Source organism: Musca autumnalis, unplaced genomic scaffold (assembly GCF_047663935.1).
Source record: "Musca autumnalis isolate F117 unplaced genomic scaffold, ASM4766393v1 scaffold_5, whole genome shotgun sequence".
NCBI lineage: Eukaryota > Metazoa > Arthropoda > Insecta > Diptera > Muscidae > Musca > Musca autumnalis.
The window spans coordinates 173,265,089-173,282,525 of record NW_027412088.1 but is presented as its reverse complement, the minus strand read 5'-3'; the positions used below and the strand labels follow the sequence as shown (position 1 = coordinate 173,282,525).

At 34.9% G+C, this 17,437-nt stretch overlaps 5 non-coding genes across 5 annotated transcripts; all 5 read left to right on the top strand.

Annotated features, from left to right (window-relative positions):
- Positions 1 to 13: 13 nt before the first annotated feature.
- TRNAR-ACG (transfer RNA arginine (anticodon ACG)) lies at positions 14 to 86 on the top strand. The gene has a single exon. It is a non-coding gene; the product is annotated as a tRNA-Arg (tRNA).
- Positions 87 to 432: 346 nt separating this feature from the next.
- Positions 433 to 505, top strand: TRNAR-ACG (transfer RNA arginine (anticodon ACG)). The gene has a single exon. It is a non-coding gene; the product is annotated as a tRNA-Arg (tRNA).
- Positions 506 to 708: 203 nt separating this feature from the next.
- Positions 709 to 781, top strand: TRNAR-ACG (transfer RNA arginine (anticodon ACG)). Its single transcript has one exon. It is a non-coding gene; the product is annotated as a tRNA-Arg (tRNA).
- A 608-nt stretch (positions 782 to 1,389) lies between these two features.
- TRNAR-ACG (transfer RNA arginine (anticodon ACG)) lies at positions 1,390 to 1,462 on the top strand. The gene has a single exon. It is a non-coding gene; the product is annotated as a tRNA-Arg (tRNA).
- Positions 1,463 to 2,329: 867 nt separating this feature from the next.
- TRNAR-ACG (transfer RNA arginine (anticodon ACG)) lies at positions 2,330 to 2,402 on the top strand. The gene has a single exon. It is a non-coding gene; the product is annotated as a tRNA-Arg (tRNA).
- The last annotated feature ends 15,035 nt before the right edge of the window (positions 2,403 to 17,437 follow it).

Sequence of the window (17,437 nt, the reverse complement as noted above, 5' to 3'; positions counted from 1 at the left end):
CGTTACATTGTGTGGTCCTGTGGCGCAATGGATAACGCGTCTGACTACGGATCAGAAGATTCCAGGTTCGACTCCTGGCAGGATCGAAGCTTTTTGTATTAAATTTTTACATTATTAACCCATTGGCTCATGCAACTTAGCGAGTATATTGCCCCCAGCTAGAGAAGAAAAAACAAAAGTCACTGCATCTCGGTTGTGTGGAATGGACCATGACAGTTAAATGGTACAAAGAAACTATTTCAAGTGGTTTTAATGTGTCAGTAGACCACTTGAAGAGTTTTCAATTACTTTTTTTTGTGAACCTCTTAAGTGCGTATTGAAAGTAAAAATAAAACTGGAATAAACCAATAATTTCAATAAAACTTAGCTCATAATTTGAAGTTACAATAAATAATTTGCAACTTCAAAATTTCATTAATACCATTTCAATACGGTCCTGTGGCGCAATGGATAACGCGTCTGACTACGGATCAGAAGATTCCAGGTTCGACTCCTGGCAGGATCGAAATCAACATTTTTGTCCCCAAAACACGAAAATAACTCAATCAACGAGAGAAGAATAGACTCAAGTAGAATTTCTCCTTCAATTAGAATATTTTGGTCCATTTCATCTTGGGATATCGGACCAGAAATAACCCCTGATTTTAGCTGGTATTATTGGTGATTTTATTTATTTTTAGAATATAACTGTAGCTCTTGTGGCATATGGGTCCTGTGGCGCAATGGATAACGCGTCTGACTACGGATCAGAAGATTCCAGGTTCGACTCCTGGCAGGATCGAGGTACTTTTTACTGCAGTATGGAAAAGTATAAATAGGAAATTTTATTTGAAATTCAAAATTACCATGCAATATGTTAACTTTTGTTTTAGGGATAGGAAATCGACTTTCGACTAACCGACTTTTTTTCGGGGTAAAATGTGTAAAAGTCGTAAAAATTGTAAAAACTTTTTAGTTCTGGAACAATGCTATTATCTTGTGATCGATTTTCGAGTTCGCCCATAGGTTGCTGACTTGGCGGTTTTACAGTTTCAAAAGAAAACATTGGTTTCACGATTAAATTTCGTTTTATAAACGTCAAATCCCGCAAATTTCGGGAAGATTTTAATATAGGTTCGATATGGTGACGCCTGTCATTTTATAAAACTAAAATGGATCAAAATCAGTCATGACCACTAATTTCATCTGGTTTTTGGCTTATTGATGGGCCACTCTACTTTTTTCCTATAACTTCAACATAAATGTAACTCCTACTCGTTTTACTGTAATATAAACACAACTGTATAAACAAAATGTTTCCAATAATATATTGAAAAACATTTTTTGGAATTACAAGATTTCAAAAAGAGAATTCTTCGGAATTATATATAATGAAAAAATCCGATATATGGTCCTGTGGCGCAATGGATAACGCGTCTGACTACGGATCAGAAGATTCCAGGTTCGACTCCTGGCAGGATCGAGAGATTTCTTTTGCCTCGTCTTTGGGAAACAACATTAAATGTAGATTCGATCAAGAATGCTGATTTCCCTATAAATCAGAACAAATTGATCCACTTGATCTGTGGTTAAGTTCAGAAGATCCTAGCTAAACTGTAGTCCAAATTTTGAATATTTTTAGAACTTAGCTATTTGTAGAGAACGAAGAGTAGAGTTTATTCCAGGCCGGAAATTAATAGAAACATATGCAATCTCGATCATTAGAAATCAACTAGAAAGATAAATTATTAAAAATCTTCGCACTAGTCGGCCAAATACTTAAATAATAAAGACAAATATGGAAGAAAATCGAATATTTCGAGCACTTTCTAATATTTTTGCCTACATGATGAGTTTTTAAATATAATTGTAGCTAACTTATAGACACGTTAATTGGTGATTTTGAAGTATATTGTTATCTTTCTGCACAATGTTGTTTTCTTAAGAAATAATCATCACGATCTAAGGAATTTGTATCAGATGTGATTGGCTAGACAAGGGTAGTTTTTGAAGTAATTTTTTCTATCAATGTCATAAAATAAAATACTTTTTATATAATATCGTCGATTCTCATTTCTTGATCGTTGATCTATCCTTCGTTAAATTTTACCAAACTCTTGTGTATTCATAACATAAAGTAGAATACAGAAGAAACTCGATGATTCTTAGTTCCATGACATAACAAATGGTTGGTCTCCAGCAGAGATGAACACAATGAGCAGGCCACTTTACATCTATTCTTCAAATTCGATAAATTGGTGACCCCGATGTCTCATATATAAATGGCAGTTCCTGTGGCATACGAAATAACGATAATCCAGTGTTTTATCACTGTTTCTAGAAAAAGTATGGTCCTGTGGCGCAATGGATAACGCGTCTGACTACGGATCAGAAGATTCCAGGTTCGACTCCTGGCAGGATCGTAACTGACATTCAAAAGTCTACACTACATTTTGCAAAATAGTGAGTGCTTAACATATGTTCTGGTAATCAGGAAACAAACAAAAATACGATTTATCACATTCAAGATCTAAGGAAAAAGAACTGAAGAAACAGTTATGGGCCCATACAAGAGTTGAACGTCTTTCGAGTAGAAGGTTATATGCGCAAAAGTAGGGGACCGGCTCCGAATTATCCATGTACCTTGTAGCATACAACGAGTAAAAATGTGGCAGGTGTTGATGGGATACTCATTGATAGGAATGCACGCTTGGAACCAGCCTTATAGCTCGTCGGAGGGGGGGTCCGAATGCCTTCAATGATCCCTACGCCACTGAGCATACATTTGAATATAAAAGATACGTGCATTTTTGCTTGAGTGTATAAAAGGAGATACAACAGAAAAGGAAACGGAAACAGCTGAATGAAACAAGGGTCATGTTAAAAGATTAACAGAACGGAAAAGGAAAGTATACAGAGATTGAAAATTAGACAGTGGAGAAAGAATGTAGAAATATTGAGAGGGAGAAACGAAAGAGATCAAATGATGTGGACAACGAGATGTTTGTTGTCGTAGAAACCCACCCAACCATGGCTGCAACATGCTGCGTCCAAGCTAAGAGTAGTTAGTTGTTGCAGCCCCATATATGTTCATAACAAACCTTTACCTACATTACAGAGAACTCAAGCAGATTATTTTTAATTTACTCGAAATTCATTTTTTCTCTTTATTAAATAATTCAGAAACCAACATTTGACTCTCTTAGAAGTAATTTAATGAAATTATAATATTCTGTAATCTCATCTATCATTCTTTATGATTCCAAATGAAAAGTAAAGGCATATATGTATATTAATAAGAGATGGACAAAATAATTTCATTAGATCCGCTCTACTAATTCAATTTATGATATAAATGTTGTTTATATACTATGAAATTTAAAGGCTATTAATCAAACAATGACGAAAGGTCGTAATGATGGAAACAGAAATTTAGAGAAAAATACTAGTTTGAAATATAGAAGAGAAATAATGAAATTATTTTCCCGCGTACATATGTAATCTAATCGATGGGTAATTTATATTTTTAATTATAAGAGAACGGGATATTATTATTACTAAATAAAAATTAGAAAATAAAAAAAATTAAATAAATTATATATATATATATCCATGGAAAAAATTAACACTATATAGTAGAATAATAATGAGACAAATTAAATCAAAAATAATATCTATCGGTTGTTGGACAATCTATAAGTCGAGTGTTATTTGGAGGGAAAACAACAACAAAAGATCTTGAAAAGTGTATATTGAGTTTCTTTTGCTTTCAGTTTTTGTTTAGAGAAATTTATCTCGAATTTTGCTTAAAGTACATGCAACTTTAATTTTTTTTTTGTTACAAGGAAAAAAAAACACTGTTCTAGTTATTTGGGCATGTTGGATATCAAAACCATATTCATATTTCAAAATGCAACCAGGATAGAGAAAGGGTGACCATATAGTTCAGTAATAATTTCTAGTAATTGTCAACATGTTATTTAAGGGAAAAGTATTACATTATTTTAACTAGTTTTAACATTTAAAACGTAATTAGTTTTAGTATAACATATTTTAATAATAATGTTTGGCTAAAATCAACGAAAGATTACAAGTTAAATATCATTGGAAACTATATGTTTGCATGGTCACTCTTTCCCTTTCTCTCTTCATCATTATCATATGCAAATTTAAATAAAAGAGGTTCAATGACTTACTTTGATTCTCTGTTGTGGTTTCTCCTTCGTTGAAAGCGCTTTCGACGTCGGCAGAGTGGTACCAATGGGGACCACGATAGTACAAAGAGACTGCAGGTAAAGGTGTTCTCTGTTGGTTGTGTTCTCAGAGAGTGTTATTCAATAATGAGAGAGTGTAGAGTTTTTTGTGATGGTTGCTTAAAAATGTTAAGTTAACAGTAAGAAATGTTAAACAGCAGAGTTACAACATTCACACACACTTGTAATTATCATTGACCATTGGTTAACAGTTGTAAAGGAACATCACTTAACATTGCACTGGCAGTAAATCTCAAATAGATTGACACTGATTTTTTAATGATCATTAATGGTCATAAATTCCAAAAATTTATATGCACAAGCTTGTGTATATTAGGTGATATTTCTTTTTTCTTACAAACAAACCAACGGTATCAAAAATTTGTACACTTCACTTTCTGCTGAAATATTCTGTAAAATTTTTATTTAAGATTTTTTTTCTTATGCAAATGCGATTGTGGTTTTCTTTCTTCTTTTTGTTACATTTTTTTTTTTCTTAACATTCATGTAGAGACTTTTGTTGTATGTTTTCTTTCCATTTTTTCGCACTCTATGACTTTTTTATTTTCAAACAATTTTCTTTTTTTTTTCTTGAGAGCAAAAATTTAAACCAATTAACCAATGCTTATAACACTCGAAATCAATGTTTTGAAGAAGTTTAGGCAAATATATATAAAACACTATGTCGTGACTGAATTAAAGCAAAATTTCTCTGATTCTTGATTAGGTATAGGTAATTTAATGATATTTAGCAGCACTTATATGGACAATTAGAATGACGGATTTTCGCAAATTTGTATTTCTTTTACATTAGTCGAATTTTCCGGCGGCACTTCTTTTCATGGAGGAAAAAGGCTAATTCGATAGGTATTACACTACGATAAAATTGGTGTTTGGGGATTTCTCGCACTTTTCACAAAATGGAAACTTGGTTTGGGCTTGATTGGTACCGAACCGGCTATTTTAGCAGCGATTTTATTGGATATTTGGGGTTTTCTTTCACTTCACTTGTTTGGGCAATCAATGCGGCGGTAGAACACAGAACATTCGATTCGTTTACGTTGCGTTTGTTGAGATGACCAGTGAGAACTAAATCTGCATATGGGATCTCCACAAATTGAGCAAATTTTTGTGTGCCAGCAGCAGAATAGCTTGCAAAAATTTCGATCTCACCTAACCTTAGGCAGGTTAGCCTGTTGCAATATTAAGCAATTCAGCCTATAGGAATGAAGAAATATCAAATGAGAAAAATAAAACCAAAACCTGTGCGCAAAAGAAAAAAAAAATAATTACCAGTTGAGGTATTTTAAAGCGTATACTGTGAGAGAAATCAATCCAAATACATAACCATGTATTTATTTGAAAGGAAAAATCTCCTGACATAACCTCGTCATGGAATCCTATGCGAAAATGCTAATAAAATGGAAAAAAAAATATTTTTTTTTCTCTTAGTTTTTTCCTTTACCAAAAAAAATTAAATGGGAAAGAAAAACGAAAGGCGTACTTACTAGGCAAAATAGAGTAAACTCAAGAATAAAAATTAGAATTTTTATAAGTGAAAATAATTTCCACTTAAGCACAACGTTAATGTAGGTTAAGAAAGACTTTTAACTTTTTAACTTTTTTTGTAGTTGACGGTATGAGCTTCACTAAACCAAATGAACGAGAAAATCTAAAAAATTCTAGATGAAACCTTGGTAATGATTTCAACTAACGTTTCTATTCCAAAAAAAAAATGTTGGTAAAAGCATAAAAATAAATAAGGGTAGAACGTCAATTGGCTGATAGATAATTCGCATACGTTCACGCATATTGTTCACAGAGGTCGCCGTACTGAGCCGTTAAAATTTAAATGCAAAAGAAAAATTAATAAAAAAAATAGCTATTGCAAGAAAAATCCATAGTCAATGCAAGCGCCATTACAATTTCCCCCAGCCAAAATCAGCATTGGGGTAAAATTTTTTACATCCAAGGCTGATACCGCTTGCATTCACAACATCTACTGTCGTATGTCTTTTGCGTGGTATATGCCCACCAGGTTTCCCTGTAAATCTTCAAGCTCATAGTTGGAATTGCCAAGCTTTCGACGAATTCGAGACTTAAGAAAAGTTGGTGCCAGTTTCGCGTTGTAACCTTGAGAAAAGTTACTCTGTTTGAAATTTCGCCGATAGACCTCCTGACCTACATCATAGGACACCTCTTTGCTTCGAAGATTATAAGTCCTCTGATTCCTTTCAAATTGTTTTTGCATTAAATCCCTAGCTTTGTTGCCTACTATAGCAAGAGAATCATCTTTGCTAAAATTCACAGTTCTGTCTTCTAGCATATTTAGTTGACGTAGAAGGGGATAAGTAGAGCCGTTTGTCACCATATGTTGACCGAAAACAAGATAATATGGTGCTGTCCCGATAGCAGAATGGAATGAGGATCTAAGTGCACAACAAATCTTACCAAGCATTTGATCCCAATCCTTCTGGTTCGGCGAAATATATGATTTGACTGCTGCGAGAACTGATCGATTTACTCGTTCAGAGGCGTTTGCCTGAGGAGCATGAACGGCAGTAAACATGTGGTGAACTTTATAACGCTGAAGAAATTTGCTGAATAGGTTGGATCTGAACTGAGACCCGTTGTCTGACACTATAGTTTCAGGGACGCCATATGTATAAAATAATTCGTTTTCCAGATAATCAATAATTATGTCAGAGGAAAACTTTTTCACTGCCTTTAGGAATGGAAATTTCGTCATATGATCCACGACCACAAATATACCTATGTTTCCAACTTTAGATCGCGGGTAGGGTCCCAAAAAATCTATAAATATCTTCTGAAAGAACCTGTGTGTTTCTGCGGTTTTACCCATTGGTGGTCGTAGGGGCTGGTTAGGATGCTTTGTGGACTTACAAATTTCGCATCCGTTTACGTAATTTTTCACATCCACTACCATGTTTGGCCAAAAGAAAAATTTCCTCAGAACATACAGAGTTTTATTTATACCACCATGAGCGGACAGAGGGTCATCATGGGCCCTCTTTAACACCTCGGGAATCATTTCCTGTGGGATCCATAATTTCCACGCAAGATCATCTTGGACTTGTTCCCCTGTTGCGTGTTCCATACGTCGATAAAGATACCCGTCAACTATGCGTAAGTCCGGCATCTTATCTATAGCCTTCTCTACTTTTCCTATAAGCTGCTTATAGCTGTCGGATTTAAAAATGGGAGAACTCAAGTCAACAAACATGCCACTATAATCATGAGATTCGCTTTTATCAGACACTTCAAAAACGGAGAAACTACCTACCTCAAGAGCGGACAAGTCATCTGAGTTGGTTCGGGAAAGTGCATCAGGCACTACGTTCTGACTACCACGCCTATGTTGTATTGAGAATTTGTAGCCTTGAAGCTTCAAAGCCCATCGAGCAAGCCGCGTGCTGAGGTCTGTTTGGGACATGAGCCACTTCAATGACGCGTGGTCAGTGATCACAGTAAACTCATGTCCTTCCACATACGCTCGAAATTTTTTAATGCTAAGCATTGCTGCCAAGCATTCTTGTTCGGTCACCGAATAGTTACGTTGGGCTTGGTTGAGTTTCTTTGACATAAAGGCAATAGGAAACTCTTCGCCCTCCGCATCTTTCTGGACCAATACACCTCCTATACCAGTTCTACTAGCATCACAGTGTATGTAAAACGGCTGTGAGAAATCTGGGCTATGTAGAACTGGGGCGGTGCTCAGATGGGTCTTTAAAGTCTCAAACGCTTTTTGAGCTTCATCATTCCAAATAAACTTGCGTTTTGTCTTAGTGAGATCTGTCAGAGGCGTGGCAATAGAAGCGTAGTCCCTGATGAATTTCCTATACCACCCCGTCATCCCTAGGAATCTTCTAATTTGTTTAACAGAGTTCGGCACAGGAAAGTCAGTGATAGCTGACACCTTTTCTGGGTCAGTCTTTATGACACCACCTCCAACTAAATGGCCAAGATATTTCACCTCTGCCACGCAGAAGTTACTTTTCTCCACATTGATGGTTAGCCCTGATTCGCGTATCTTACCAGCCACTAGCCTTAGAACTTCCAGATGTCTTTCGAAAGATTCCGAAACAATCAGCAAGTCATCAAGATAAACAAACACTTCCGTCCTGAGAGCCGGTGGAATGACCTTATCCATGAGACGCGACATGGTCTGTGGCGCATTACACAAGCCGAATGGCATGACCGTGTAATGGTACAACGGTCTCCCAGGAACGGTGAATGCTGTTTTCTCTTTTGACTGCTGATCCAACGGAATCTGCCAAAAGGCATCCTTCAGATCTAAGGCAGTTATATACTCGGCTTTTGGCAGACGACTTAAAATACCATCAATGTGGGGTAACGGATAAGCGTCGCCTACAGTAACTGAATTTAACTTTCGACTGTCCAAACACAATCTATTTTTCCCCGGTTTCCTGTGAAGGACAACAGGAGACGACCATGGACTATTTGATTCTTCGATTACCCCAAGTTCAAGCATTCTATCTAGTTCATCGTATATTAATTTTTCAATAGCCGGGGAGACCGGAAAATGTCGTTGCTTAATAGGCTTGGCAGAACCAGTGTCTATAACATGTTCAAGGACACGAGTTCTCCCTAATCCTTCCTTAGCAAACGACGGAAAAAGCGCAACAACTTTATTTAGTTTTTGCCTTTGTATCTCAGAAAGCTGAACTTGTGGGGTAACCTCGGATATCATAGCCATATTATCTGACAGGTAATCCTTGCAAATTAATCCTGGAGAAAGCAAATCAAACAGGTTCCAAAAATCTACCCCTAAAAAGAGGTCCCTGTCTAAACTAGGTATAATAAAGATTGTAATATCCTTTTCTAATCCTTTAAACGTTATCCTTGTGTCCACGAAGCCCACAATATCCTGGGTCTTGCCATCTGCTGTTTTGACAAACGATTTCAGTTTTTTATAGAATTTCCCAGACTCTAAATATTTCCTAGCAGCACCTGCACCAACACAACTTAAAGAAGCTCCTGTATCCATCAACCCTAACATCTTCTCCCCAAAGAGGATGACCTCAGCATATGGTCGAATATCAGAGGGTTTATCTAAAACTGAGCACACAAATTTCTTATTGAAACTTCTCACCTTCTTCCAAAAGTCTCGAATCCGCCTAGCCGACCTAGATGTTTTTGGAATTTCGTTGAAGATCCTGTCTCGTGCTTCATAATACTCCTTTACACGTACATGTAAAGGTTTGAATGTGTGTGTGGTTGAAACAGACCTATCCGAATCAAGTTCATTAAAGTTTTTGGTACTAATTTTGTTATTGTCACATTCGGGTATGGTATCAATTTTTGGTCTTTGGAGTATCGTTACTCCACATCGGGTTTCTTTCTCGGTGCACTCGTTTGTGCACCCGAACGACAGTTTTTTGGGTTACATCTTTTGCATTGCGGTTTGTAAGTATCGGGAGCACCGCAACCATAACAAAAGATTGTCCTTTCGGACAGGCAGTCCTGGTAGCGATGTCCTTCCTGATGACAATTCCAGCAATTTAAGCTCAAAGCAGAAATTTGGTCGTTTTCGGCAAGTGGTAACTCTACATCGTCGTCTACCAACACTTCATCTATACCATAGACCTTTTTCCCTATCATAGCTGGTTTAGAAAACCCACTTCCATGCTTGCGTCGAATGTCCTGAAGGAAAAACTCCCTCCTCCTGCATACATCCCTGAGCTCTTGAATCGAGGTGATTTTTAAATTCAAAATCTCGTGTTGAATTTCGGGTAATAAATTTCTTCTTAAAACCTCCACTAACATTCCACTCGATAAAGGCTCCTTCAATCTATCTGTTAATTCGACCACCGAATCATAGAAATTATCAAAGCTTTCGCCCTGTTTTTGTTTTCGGTCCCTAATGAGTTCCCTAATGTCAACATCAGATCGTGAATCACCATATTGTTGTCGCAAGGCCCTGCACATGTCACTACAGGATACATGGGATACTGACCGATGGTAACGCCAAAACCAATCGGCGGCCTTTCCTTCGAAAAGTGAACTTGCGTTTCGACAAAGCAAATCGAAATCTGCATGCAGCGTTTGTACAGTAAGAGATTCGATTCTGTATATAAAGTTCTCTACACTAATGCCACTCGAATTACCCGTGAATTTTATCCTCCAGTTGGCAATGATGTGAAGGACTTTGTCTGGTCTTGATGACAAATCTGAAGAGGATGACTGTTGAGAGCCAGGAGGTACAGAATTACTTGCATTCAAGCGACCATTGTTCTGAGAATTATTGAGAGGATTCCCGAACATTTCATGGAATGTGCGTTCAATCTCTTCTGCAGTACGCATTCGGTTTGGAGGCGTTGGCTGGTTAGCGCCAGGCACAGCGGAAGCTGAGGTGCTTTGCCCGTTTAGGTTTAGTCTAGAAAAATGTGACTCAACATTGCTCTGAACTAAACGAGAGATTCGGTTGTCAAGGCTAGCAAGAAGTTGAGCCTGTTGTTCGGAAACAATCGAACTGATCATTTGGTGAAGATCACCAGAACGAATATTAAGAGTGTTATCTACAACAGTGGTATTCGTTGGCACCGCAGAAGCAGAGCTAGACTGGTCTTCAATTGGTAAACTGCCTGCTGGTTGAGCAGAGGCTGCCTTGGTTTGGGACCTAGTACAAGCACCGGATGAACTGGGGGTTGAAGGCTCGCTATACAGCCTTAAATTGCAGACAGGGCAGTACGGTCTTAATTTCTCGCATTTTGCCAGACAGGATTTATGGAATGTATGTCCACAATTGGTCTTGACAAATGTGGTTTTGTTCCTAATCAATGTCGCGCATCCTCCGCATACAGGAGTTTCCTCTGAAGGATCGTTAATCGCCTCTTCATTACCTTGCACAAAAGCCATATTGAAATAATATAATAAAATTAGGTAAGCACAAATGATCAAACAAAAATCCCCCTACTATTAACCACTAATTAAACGAATAGGAAATAGGAACTTTAAAGCAATGGAATCAATCAAAAACTGAGAAAATTCCAGGTCCCTAAAAGGATATATTCAGGAAAACCGACTTACTCTCTACCCCTAATCGTAAAAATTGGGAAAACTATAAAAGTGATGCCGGAGCTCAAGCTAAATATTAATCCGAAGCTTTACAAATCGAGTAACTTTTGAGCAATAAATTTCCAAAATACTCATATAAAGTTAATCACAAAATAAACAAATAAAGTGATTTATTGTCCTGTGTCCAATACAATATATTTTGAAAACCACTTCAGGAAAAATATCACCAATCTAATTCAAAATTATATTTCTAAATAGTATTTTGAAAATAGTTCGGTATTTCCTTCCCTGTTAATGACCTGTAATCAAGTCCAACGTTGAATAAAAAAACAAACAAAAATCTTGGTATAACCAAATGTATCTAAAATCGAAGTCGATTGGGAAAAATCAATGAAAAATATATTAGGAAAAAAAATCCTATCTCGATTGGACCTTGAGTATGCTTCGTGAAAATACAGCAAACAAACTATTACTATATACTTCGGTTCATTTGGGAAACAATTTGAAACGAAAAAAACCAAAACTGACGTTTAAAATAAATCAAAGTGTCTGCTTTTTGGAATGGCCTTAAAAATAAAACGAATTCTCAATATTTCCGTTACTCTTTAGATTTCTATGAAATGGGCTCAATATTGAAGAATGAAAACTGGAAGAAAATTATTTTTAATATAAATGTTTAAATTCGTAGTGAATTTAAAAAACACCAGTGCAAACGACTAGGGAAATAAATCCATAAACAATATTAAGTTATGCGATCCTTGAGTATATTTTCCCTAAATTTATAAGACAGCCGATAACAATATTCAACCGTAACTAAATTCGATAACCATTCAACGGGAAAACCAGAACTGGGTTATCAAATTACTTCCAAAATTTGACGCAAGGATAATTCCCAGAATTACAAGAAATTCTAAAAAATCCCAAAAATTTATTGAACAACAATCACGTGATCAATATCTCAACAACGCAACAATAACTAATGTTTGTAGTATTAATGCATGAATAGCATTCGAAATATCGTCATATAAACGTTGAGTTCAGAACTCCACTTGCATGTGAAGTTAAGCGAATAATTTGTTATAAAATGGATATGCTGGCTGCTGCTGCTAAAATACTGATTAATTTTTCCCTCGGTGTAAGTACAGAAATATTGGCACGTACTATAGACACAATTAATAAGGGATCAGAGAAAAATTATACAAAAAGTTTTAAAACTTTGAGTGGTAGATAAAACAAAAAAGTATAAATACTTGTAGAGGGTGAAAAAAAAACAAGACTAAATTTTGAGTAATAAATCAATTTCTGGACTAAAGTCCAAATTCTTGGAGTATATATAGAACAAAAGAAAAAATGGAAAAAAATTTAAAATAGTTAACGCTTACACTCGAAAAGAAATTAGTTATAAAAGAATAATAATTTTCAAAGAGTTTAATAAAAAGAAAAATGATTAAAAAAAATACTTTCAATCAAGAAAACGGATTACCTGATTTCATATATTAATGTTAATCTGTTTGAGAACCCTATGGTAGCAAAGGTTTGTTATTGAGGACATCATTTGACTCAAGGAAAGAAAAGAGAAAGTTGAATAGGATAGAAAGAAAAACTCATACACTGGTATGGAAGTTCTATTCCATATTTCCAGAAGAATGATAAAGGCTATGGCTATATTGATCCAAAGTATTGGCAGGTTAGATCTAGCTAAATAAAGTCCAGAAGCGGAATTCCACACCAATTTCTGGTACCAACAAGACCATAGTGTAATTGAAAGGAAAGTATTGGAAACTAATGGCCATTTAAGGATGACTAGCTGACCCAAAATGTATTCCTATTAGTTACTCAATACCTTAAAAGGGGGAAATAAAAACGAGATAGAATGATAGTATGTAAATGATTAACAAGTTTGAAAAGTATTTTTGGTGAAGCCGAATAACTGTGGCAAACTGCCAGATGGTGATTTTTAAAGTATACTATTATTATTCGGGCCCCACGTTGGGCGCCATTTTATATTATATACTGTAGCATACAACGAGTAAAAATGTGGCAGGTGTTGATGGGATACTCATTGATAGGAATGCACGCTTGGAACCAGCCTTATAGCTCGTCGGAGGGGGGGTCCGAATGCCTTCAATGATCCCTACGCCACTGAGCATACATTTGAATATAAAAGATACGTGCATTTTTGCTTGAGTGTATAAAAGGAGATACAACAGAAAAGGAAACGGAAACAGCTGAATGAAACAAGGGTCATGTTAAAAGATTAACAGAACGGAAAAGGAAAGTATACAGAGATTGAAAATTAGACAGTGGAGAAAGAATGTAGAAATATTGAGAGGGAGAAACGAAAGAGATCAAATGATGTGGACAACGAGATGTTTGTTGTCGTAGAAACCCACCCAACCATGACTGCAACATGCTGCGTCCAAGCTAAGAGTAGTTAGTTGTTGCAGCCCCATATATGTTCATAACAAACCTTTACCTACATTACAGAGAACTCAAGCAGATTATTTTTAATTTACTCGAAATTCATTTTTTCTCTTTATTAAATAATTCAGAAACCAACATTTGACTCTCTTAGAAGTAATTTAATGAAATTATAATATTCTGTAATCTCATCTATCATTCTTTATGATTCCAAATGAAAAGTAAAGGCATATATGTATATTAATAAGAGATGGACAAAATAATTTCATTAGATCCGCTCTACTAATTCAATTTATGATATAAATGTTGTTTATATACTATGAAATTTAAAGGCTATTAATCAAACAATGACGAAAGGTCGTAATGATGGAAACAGAAATTTAGAGAAAAATACTAGTTTGAAATATAGAAGAGAAATAATGAAATTATTTTCCCGCGTACATATGTAATCTAATCGATGGGTAATTTATATTTTTAATTATAAGAGAACGGGATATTATTATTACTAAATAAAAATTAGAAAATAAAAAAAATTAAATAAATTATATATATATATATCCATGGAAAAAATTAACACTATATAGTAGAATAATAATGAGACAAATTAAATCAAAAATAATATCTATCGGTTGTTGGACAATCTATAAGTCGAGTGTTATTTGGAGGGAAAACAACAACAAAAGATCTTGAAAAGTGTATATTGAGTTTCTTTTGCTTTCAGTTTTTGTTTAGAGAAATTTATCTCGAATTTTGCTTAAAGTACATGCAACTTTAATTTTTTTTTGTTACAAGGAAAAAAAAACACTGTTCTAGTTATTTGGGCATGTTGGATATCAAAACCATATTCATATTTCAAAATGCAACCAGGATAGAGAAAGGGTGACCATATAGTTCAGTAATAATTTCTAGTAATTGTCAACATGTTATTTAAGGGAAAAGTATTACATTATTTTAACTAGTTTTAACATTTAAAACGTAATTAGTTTTAGTATAACATATTTTAATAATAATGTTTGGCTAAAATCAACGAAAGATTACAAGTTAAATATCATTGGAAACTATATGTTTGCATGGTCACTCTTTCCCTTTCTCTCTTCATCATTATCATATGCAAATTTAAATAAAAGAGGTTCAATGACTTACTTTGATTCTCTGTTGTGGTTTCTCCTTCGTTGAAAGCGCTTTCGACGTCGGCAGAGTGGTACCAATGGGGACCACGATAGTACAAAGAGACTGCAGGTAAAGGTGTTCTCTGTTGGTTGTGTTCTCAGAGAGTGTTATTCAATAATGAGAGAGTGTAGAGTTTTTTGTGATGGTTGCTTAAAAATGTTAAGTTAACAGTAAGAAATGTTAAACAGCAGAGTTACAACATTCACACACACTTGTAATTATCATTGACCATTGGTTAACAGTTGTAAAGGAACATCACTTAACATTGCACTGGCAGTAAATCTCAAATAGATTGACACTGATTTTTTAATGATCATTAATGGTCATAAATTCCAAAAATTTATATGCACAAGCTTGTGTATATTAGGTGATATTTCTTTTTTCTTACAAACAAACCAACGGTATCAAAAATTTGTACACTTCACTTTCTGCTGAAATATTCTGTAAAATTTTTATTTAAGATTTTTTTTCTTATGCAAATGCGATTGTGGTTTTCTTTCTTCTTTTTGTTACATTTTTTTTTTTCTTAACATTCATGTAGAGACTTTTGTTGTATGTTTTCTTTCCATTTTTTCGCACTCTATGACTTTTTTATTTTCAAACAATTTTCTTTTTTTTTCTTGAGAGCAAAAATTTAAACCAATTAACCAATGCTTATAACACTCGAAATCAATGTTTTGAAGAAGTTTAGGCAAATATATATAAAACACTATGTCGTGACTGAATTAAAGCAAAATTTCTCTGATTCTTGATTAGGTATAGGTAATTTAATGATATTTAGCAGCACTTATATGGACAATTAGAATGACGGATTTTCGCAAATTTGTATTTCTTTTACATTAGTCGAATTTTCCGGCGGCACTTCTTTTCATGGAGGAAAAAGGCTAATTCGATAGGTATTACACTACGATAAAATTGGTGTTTGGGGATTTCTCGCACTTTTCACAAAATGGAAACTTGGTTTGTGCTTGATTGGTACCGAACCGGCTATTTTAGCAGCGATTTTATTGGATATTTGGGGTTTTCTTTCACTTCACTTGTTTGGGCAATCAATGCGGCGGTAGAACACAGAACATTCGATTCGTTTACGTTGCGTTTGTTGAGATGACCAGTGAGAACTAAATCTGCATATGGGATCTCCACAAATTGAGCAAATTTTTGTGTGCCAGCAGCAGAATAGCTTGCAAAAATTTCGATCTCACCTAACCTTAGGCAGGTTAGCCTGTTGCAATATTAAGCAATTCAGCCTATAGGAATGAAGAAATATCAAATGAGAAAAATAAAACCAAAACCTGTGCGCAAAAGAAAAAAAAATAATTACCAGTTGAGGTATTTTAAAGCGTATACTGTGAGAGAAATCAATCCAAATACATAACCATGTATTTATTTGAAAGGAAAAATCTCCTGACATAACCTCGTCATGGAATCCTATGCGAAAATGCTAATAAAATGGAAAAAAAAATATTTTTTTTTTCTCTTAGTTTTTTCCTTTACCAAAAAAAATTAAATGGGAAAGAAAAACGAAAGGCGTACTTACTAGGCAAAATAGAGTAAACTCAAGAATAAAAATTAGAATTTTTATAAGTGAAAATAATTTCCACTTAAGCACAACGTTAATGTAGGTTAAGAAAGACTTTTAACTTTTTAACTTTTTTTGTAGTTGACGGTATGAGCTTCACTAAACCAAATGAACGAGAAAATCTAAAAAATTCTAGATGAAACCTTGGTAATGATTTCAACTAACGTTTCTATTCCAAAAAAAAAATGTTGGTAAAAGCATAAAAATAAATAAGGGTAGAACGTCAATTGGCTGATAGATAATTCGCATACGTTCACGCATATTGTTCACAGAGGTCGCCGTACTGAGCCGTTAAAATTTAAATGCAAAAGAAAAATTAATAAAAAAAATAGCTATTGCAAGAAAAATCCATAGTCAATGCAAGCGCCATTACAACCTTTATATAAAACAAAATGTCATTAGAGTCACAGCGAAACCAAACAAGTAAGAACGGCTTTAAGTTCAGCCGGGCCGAACTTGTTAGACCCTCCACCACGAGTGGTATTGAAGTAAAATGAAACAATTAGCTTCCTTTCGTTTTTGAAGACGACTTAATATCGAATTTCGGTAAAACAATGTCTTCTCTGGCGTAGAGCCTTTAGACTCAAAGAAGACTAAATACCAAATTTCCGATATTTCAGTAAGATAATGTGGTTAAAACCAAAAAAATACCGTAAATCACCGAAAATCAAGAGGTAAGCTTCTATGGGGAATATAGGAAGACGTGGATCTATACTTATAATTCTTTTCTGGAGCATTTTATAACGCCATGAAAGATTAAATAACAAATTTCAGTCGTTTTGGTGGGATATGGACGTCACATCCCTCACAATTACGAAAATCGGGAGGTACCGTTCTATGAGGCTATATCGAAACGTTGACCGTAAAAAATTTATTCTATCACATGAATTGTCAAATTTTGTAGATCGATTTGCTCGCCTTAGCGATAATGGAGAGTGCTGATTTTTAAATGAGGAATTCTTAACTCTATTTTGAA